Raw genomic sequence first — 7,480 nt, forward strand, 5'->3', positions numbered from 1 at the left:
GTGCTAGCGTTACAGAAACATTATCATGCCACTCATGCCTGTAGATAATCCATCTCGGGGCTTTTTAGATGCCCTGTTTTGCATTTTGCTGACGGGTGGTTACATTTACATTGCTAAAAACCAAGTTGAAATGTAAGCAAGAAAAGTAACATCTTTAAACTGTATAGTTGATGATTCAGCCGGCTTTCGTTTATATCTTTTAATCTATGTCAAACGGCCGATTGATTCTACTCCAAATCTTTAATTATTCAGCGGTGCGGCGGAGATACTGTATCTAGACAGAGCAGGTGCCATGTCAAGTTTCAAGTAGGGATGCTCGATATTGGCTTTTTTACCGATACCGATATACCGATATTGTGCAACTCTTAATTTCCGATACCGATATCAACCGATATCAACCGATACCGATATATGCAGTTTTTTTAAATAATTTCAGGTCATTAACATTACATATCTCTTGTTGTGGAATTAACACAACATTATGCATACTTTTGACAATAAATAAAATCAGAATTTGTTCTTACTTGCTTGCCTGGGTAAATAAAGGTTATAGAAATGTTAAAAAAAAAATTAAAAATTAAACATTTGAAAACCGATACCGATATTTTCCGATATCACATTTTAATGCCGATATCGGCAGATAATATCGGACATCCCTAGTTTCAAGTTCAAGTTCTGTTTTATTTGTCACATATAAAGTACATGTACATTACAGTGAAATGCTTGGTTCTGTGTGAGCCCAGAGAATGTGCTTCATACAATAAATAAAGTAAAAAGAATGAAGTCCAAACACACTACAAAAAAATACAAACTAAAGTCCAACCAAAAGTACAAAATTAAGTACAAAATGCAAACAATGCTGTACAAAATGCATTTTTTTAAATGCAAAAATGAGGATGACATGGCTGTAGTGAGTTAAGGAAAGATGTATAAGTCGCCGTTACACTGTCCGACTCATGACAATGCAACACATGGGAGACCACACAGAGTATTGAGTATATAAAAGTATATAATTAGAAATTAACAGTTAGATTTGTGATGTAATGTACCATTTAAAAGTCGAAAAGATTAAATATACTTTACGGGGATCAAGTGGGAAATTTGATGTGGTGTGACTGGCAACCCTTTATCTCGTATGTGGAACGGTTGACTTTACGTCTCTCACCTCCTGAAACAAGGACACTGTATAGGAACGACTCTGTAACACGAAATGCTCTGAGAACTTTTAATTTTTTGATATTTTTTTTATTCACATATATATATATATATATATATATATATATATATATATATATATATATATACATATCTCTTTTTTATTTTATTTTATTTCTTTTAATTAAATTTGTTTTTCTTTTTTTTTACCATTATTATTATTATTATTATTATATATATATATTTCTTTCTACATATTTTTTGGTGTTGGTCTGTTTTATTTTTTAAAAAAATTGTCGATACGTGTATGTATGTCACGTTCGTATTGTCTACTGTAATGTCTAAAAAAAACGAATAAAAATATCAAATATAAAAAAAGAAATTAACAGTTAATCTCATGCCGCCCATGTCGGCGCCCATGTCGGCGCCGATTGATTGATTGATTGAAAACTTTATTAACAGATTGCAGAATGGGTACGATACAGTACAGCTCAATACATACAATTGTTAAGGGGATGCAGACCAGAGAAAGACTTTCGTCTTGTTTACATCAGGGTCCCCCATTTTCAATTCATCAGGACATATATGACATACATGACATACAGATAGTCAGTACTGCTACATCTATACATTTATGACATACCAGATTTGCAAATACAGTACTGTTTGTGATACAAAAAGAGTCCAGAAAAGGGAGTATATACATTTGACGTAAAAACTGTACATTGGAGGAGGTTGGGTGGGGTTGGGTGGGGGGGGTTGGGTAGGAGGGGTTGGTGGGGGGGAAACACTGTATAACTGTACAAGCAAAACTGTACATTGGAATATTGACAAAACCATACTAGGTAAATTACTGTACATTGGAGGGGGTTGGGTTAGGACATTTACAGGTGCCAGTTCCGAGTTGCAGTCTCCCGTAGGTGTTCTTTGAGAGCGGTTTTGAAAGTGGGTAGTGATTCACATTCCTTTACAGCTGTGGGTAGGGCGTTCCACGTTGATGTGGCATAATTGCTAAACGTGTTTAGTCCCTTGTTTGAGCCGAATCTGGGTTTAACATGATTTGTGGAGCTCCCACTGGTGTTGTGGTCGTGGTATTCACTGACCTTTGGGAAGTATTTTGACATGTACATGGGTATCTTAGTGGTGTAGTGTATCTTGTAGACCAGGCCCATTGCAAGTTGCTGTACTCTGTTGTCTACTCTAAGCCATCCTAGGTTGTCAAAGTGGGCAGGGGTGAGGTGGGTTCTAGGAGTAAGGTCAAGTAGAAGACTCACCAGTTTGTTTTGAGATGTTTGTAATTTTGTTTTTAGCGCCTTTGAGGTGCTTTGGTACCATGAGGTTCCCTGTAGTACCATGTAGTATCCTGTAGTACCATGTAGTATCCTGTAGTACAATGTAGTGCCATGTAGTGCCATGTAGTGCCATGTAGTACCATGTAGTACCCTGTAGTACCATGTAGTACCATGTAGTACCCTGTAGTACCCTGTAGTACCATGTAGTTCCCTGTAGTACCATGTAGTACCCTGTAGTACCCTGTAGTACCATGTAGTTCCCTGTAGTACCCTGTAGTACCCTGTAGTACCATGTAGTTCCCTGTAGTACCATGTAGTACCCTGTAGTACCATGTAGTACCATGTAGTGCCATGTAGTGCCATGTAGTACCATGTAGTGCCCTGTAGTACCATGTAGTGCCATGTAGTACCATGTAGTACCATGTAGTACCCTGTAGTACCCTGTAGTACCCTGTAGTACCATGTAGTGCCATGTAGTACCCTGTAGTACCCTGTAGTACCATGTAGTGCCATGTAGTACCATGTAGTGCCATGTAGTACCATGTAGTACCATGTAGTGCCATGTAGTACCATGTAGTACCATGTAGTACCATGTAGTGCCATGTAGTACCATGTAGTACCATGTAGTACCATGTAGTTCCCTGTAGTACCCTGTAGTACCATGTAGTTCCCTGTAGTACCATGTAGTACCCTGTAGTACCCTGTAGTACCATGTAGTACCATGTAGTGCCATGTAGTGCCATGTAGTACCCTGTAGTACCCTGTAGTACCATGTAGTACCCTGTAGTACCATGTAGTGCCATGTAGTACCATGTAGTACCCTGTAGTACCCTGTAGTACCATGTAGTACCATGTAGTACCCTGTAGTACCATGTAGTACCATGTAGTACCATGTAGTATCCTGTAGTACCATGTAGTACCATGTAGTACCATGTAGTATCCTGTAGTACCTGTAGTACCATGTAGTACCATGTAGTACCTGTAGTATCATGTAGTACCATGTAGTACCCTGTAGTACCCTGTAGTACCATGTAGTATCCTGTAGTACCTGTAGTACCATGTAGTGCCATGTAGTAACATGTAGTACCATGTAGTACCCTGTAGTGCCATGTAGTAACATGTAGTACCATGTAGTGCCATGTAGTAACATGTAGTACCATGTAGTACCCTGTAGTACCATGTAGTATCCTGTAGTACCTGTAGTACCATGTAGTGCCATGGTACTACAGGGTACTACATGGCACTACATGGTACTACATGGTACTACAGGGTACTACATGGCACTACATGGTACTACAGGGTACTACATGGTACTACATGTTACTACTAAAGTCTAGCTATGTTGTCTACAACTTCTACACCAGTCCTCTTCAGACACCTGGGCCAGCAGGGCTTTCGACACCCGTGTACACGTACAGGCCACGCAGGGCAGAGTCGGTACTCCGTGCTCACAGGAGAACGTGCCGACTAAAAGGTCAAGAGAGAGAGAGGCATGATCCGCTGGATCAGAGACGATGACCTTCTGTTCGTCAAGTGGACGGACACCAGAGGGGTCTCCGTGTGTACAAACATCCACCCGGTGTGCCGTGGGGAGACGGCGCTACGCTGGCAGAAGACAGGTATTGATATTGTATCATTATGATTGTATTGATTGGGTGGATTTTGTGTACAATACATGCTGCAACCAATCTGTCTCTCTGTCTATTTATCTAGGACGGTGATGGGCCAAACCGAGCAGTTCCCCATCCCCAGGCCCACAGCCGTGTCGGAGTACAAGAAGTACATGGGTGGAGGAGACACGTCTGACCAGATGCTGGGGACCAATTCCATCCACCGGGGGAAAAAACCATGAGGTGGCCCGTCACTGTCACTTTGTGGACATAGCTACTAGGGATGGGGTTGAATATAAAAAAATGCGAATATTCGATCCCATATCTACATTCGATTTTCATGTCAGAAAATCGAAAATCAAAAAAAATAAACGTATTGTTTTTTTATTAAGCAAACCATTCTTATTTCATTCCTTTTTATATCTAGAGACGGCCTAATTTATCTAATAGATGCACATGCTACTGTTTCTGTTTGTTTATTAAAACCGGTTGATGGAAGTGCCTATTTATGTGCAATACCCTTTGATTTTAATGATCCATTTTATTAAAAAGAATAACTGAATTTAACTGAAACTGAACATTTTGACAGAATTTAAACTGAAACAGAAAATAACTATACATTTTTAATAAAAAAAAAGTTTTTTATATATATATTTTTTTGGTTGGGGGGGGGGGGGGGGGGGGGGCGAATATTGGATCTTAAGAACCAGCGATTTTCTAATAGCACTTTTGCTAGAAAGACTCCCAGGAACAGCTCTGTGCTGAGCTGCTGGGAGTTCCACTGACGTCTCCACCTGAGCCCTCCAGTCTTGCCCACTCGCTGTCCCCACCACGACTGGGCAAGACAAAGGCAAAGCGCTGAGAGCCAACATGATGGGGCGTCGGCGGTGCACTCTGTGCAAGAGAAGCACACCGTGGCAGTGGCAAGGGTGCAATGTGGGCCTGTGCTTGCAGCTGGAGAGGAACCGTTTCCCGCAGTACCTCTCCACAGCACACCCCCTGAACAAACTAAAGAAATGCCTGTAAATACATGGGACTAAACAGTCCATAACGGGGTGAAGAAAAGGCGTAGACGCGCACACATTTCTTTGTACATTTGCAAAACGTTTCCGATTTTGTACACATCAGTTCACGTTTCACTAAAAAAAAACGTTAAATGTTATTATTACACATTCTTTCACATACATTTATGTTGAACAACTGAGGTATTGATGAAGTAACAAAGGAAAAAAGGGCAAAAGCACTTACCTAGGACATTCTTTGACAATTTTATTGGCCCAAAATACTAAAAAGATTGTTACATCCCAATGTCTTGCTTCCCCAGTGTTTGTTTTGTCTCCATCTTGTTTCCTCTACATTTGTACCCGTTCACTCACACACACCGATGGCAGAGGCGACCATGCAAGGTGCCAACCTGCTCATCGGGAGCAGTTAAGAGGTTGTGTCTTGCTCAAGGACACTTAGTTGCGACACACTGCACGGGAGGAGCAGGAATCGAACCGGGAACCTCCGGAGTACCAGACGACTGCGCTACCTTCCGAGCCACCGTCGCCCCCTAGGCTGAGCTACAGATGATGCAGCAGGCAGGGGAGGAGACGAAACAGAGCGTCGACATCCAGGAGGCGGAGGAGGAGCGGAAGCTGCTTAAGATCATAGCCAACGCTGACACTGTAATATTCTGACTAGGGACGTCCAATCCGTATTGGTATCAGTATCGGCCGCCGATATCAATAAAATAGCTGGATCGGGTATCGGTAAAAAAATATATATATATATAATTTTTTATAATAAATAAAATAAGAAATAACCATTCAGTACATTATATCTATGTGTTAATTTGTTACATTTAGTTTCACTAAGTTAGAAAGTGATGTTTTAAGTCAAGCCTGATGTTGCCTTGTTGCACAAAAGAATGATCCCAGTCTCTTCCACACAGTGAGGCATACAGTTTATTATTGAATGAATGAAGTTTATTTTCTGTCTTTGTTTACAACAAATCAAAAACACACTTGTGATCCTTTACAATTCTTAAAAACAAAAATATTTTAAAATAACAATTTAAAAAAACTTGGATAATTTTTTTTTTTTTTTTACTTAAATAAAAAAAAACTGACAATGGGTATCGGATCGGTATCGGTATTGGGCGATACCCAAACCCAGGTATCGGTATCGGGACTGAAAAAGTCGGATCGGTGCATCCCTAATTGACCAATCATGAATTCCTAAGCTTTGACAATCTTAAATGCTACAACGCAGTCCGTTTGGTTTATAAAACCCTCAATAACCTTGCACCCCCCCCCCCCCCCCCCCCCCCCCCGCCCTCCTCTAACTCAGTGGTTCCCAAAGTCGGGGTCGCAACCCAAAGGTGGGCCGCGAGCAGCCACGGGAGGGCCGCGAGATGATTTCCAAAAATAATAAATAAAAAAAAAAAAAATTGTCAGGCCACTGAACTTAGAAGCAGGCCAGGACAGTGTTTCTAGTTGTATTCTAAAATGCTATTCTATTGTATTCTAAAATGTGACTATATGGTTTTATATTAACTTAATAAATAAACAAAAACGAAAAATCTACTTATTTCAACGAACATTTCACACTAAATAACAGATTATGCACATAAAACGCTGAAAACAACCAAAGCAACAATAGTATTTTAATGAGGCTATTATTATTATTATTATTATTATTATTATTATTATTATTATTATTATTATTATTATTATTATTTTGCAACAAGTTAGCCCTCTCATAAATAGCACATATAAATGAATAACTAACTTGAACTAACTTAATAGGATTGAAGTAGGGATGTCCGATATTATCGGCCGATATCGGCAGTAAAATGTGATATCGAAAAATATCGGTATCGGTTTAAAAACAAAAAAAAACAATAACAATATTTGTTATATATATATATCCAGTGAAATTATTAGTTACCTGAAATTATTCAGTTTTTTGGACGGGGAAACCCTGCATATATCGGTATCGGTTGATATCGGTATCGGAAATTAAGAGTTGGACAATATCGGAATATCGGTATCGGTAAAAAGCCAATATCGAGCATCCCTAGATTGAAGTGATATTTGGCTTAAAAAATCGGTCGCCTGGCAAAAAAAAAAAAGAAGAAAAAAAAAAAAGCCTGACGATGTGCATTGGGCCGCGGCTCTCTGACGCCTTATTTTCTGGGTCCCGGCCTGAAAAGTTTGGGAACCCTGCTCTAACTGAATTCATTGGAAGGAAAGTCGAACCCGCTCATACTGTAGGACCACCACAGTGAGCCACTGCTAAAGGAGACTGTGAGAAACCCCATAGATACACCACCTTTGGCCAGACTGTCTCGTCTGTTAGAGGTAGTGATCCGTGGAACAGTCTACCCCACAACAATAAGAGAATACTCAACCTATAGTTCTTTCAAAGGTCTGCTAA

The sequence above is a fragment of the Notolepis coatsorum genome (genome assembly GCF_963971535.1).
Source record: "Notolepis coatsorum genome assembly, chromosome: 10".
NCBI classification, from domain to species: Eukaryota; Metazoa; Chordata; class Actinopteri; order Aulopiformes; family Paralepididae; genus Notolepis; species Notolepis coatsorum.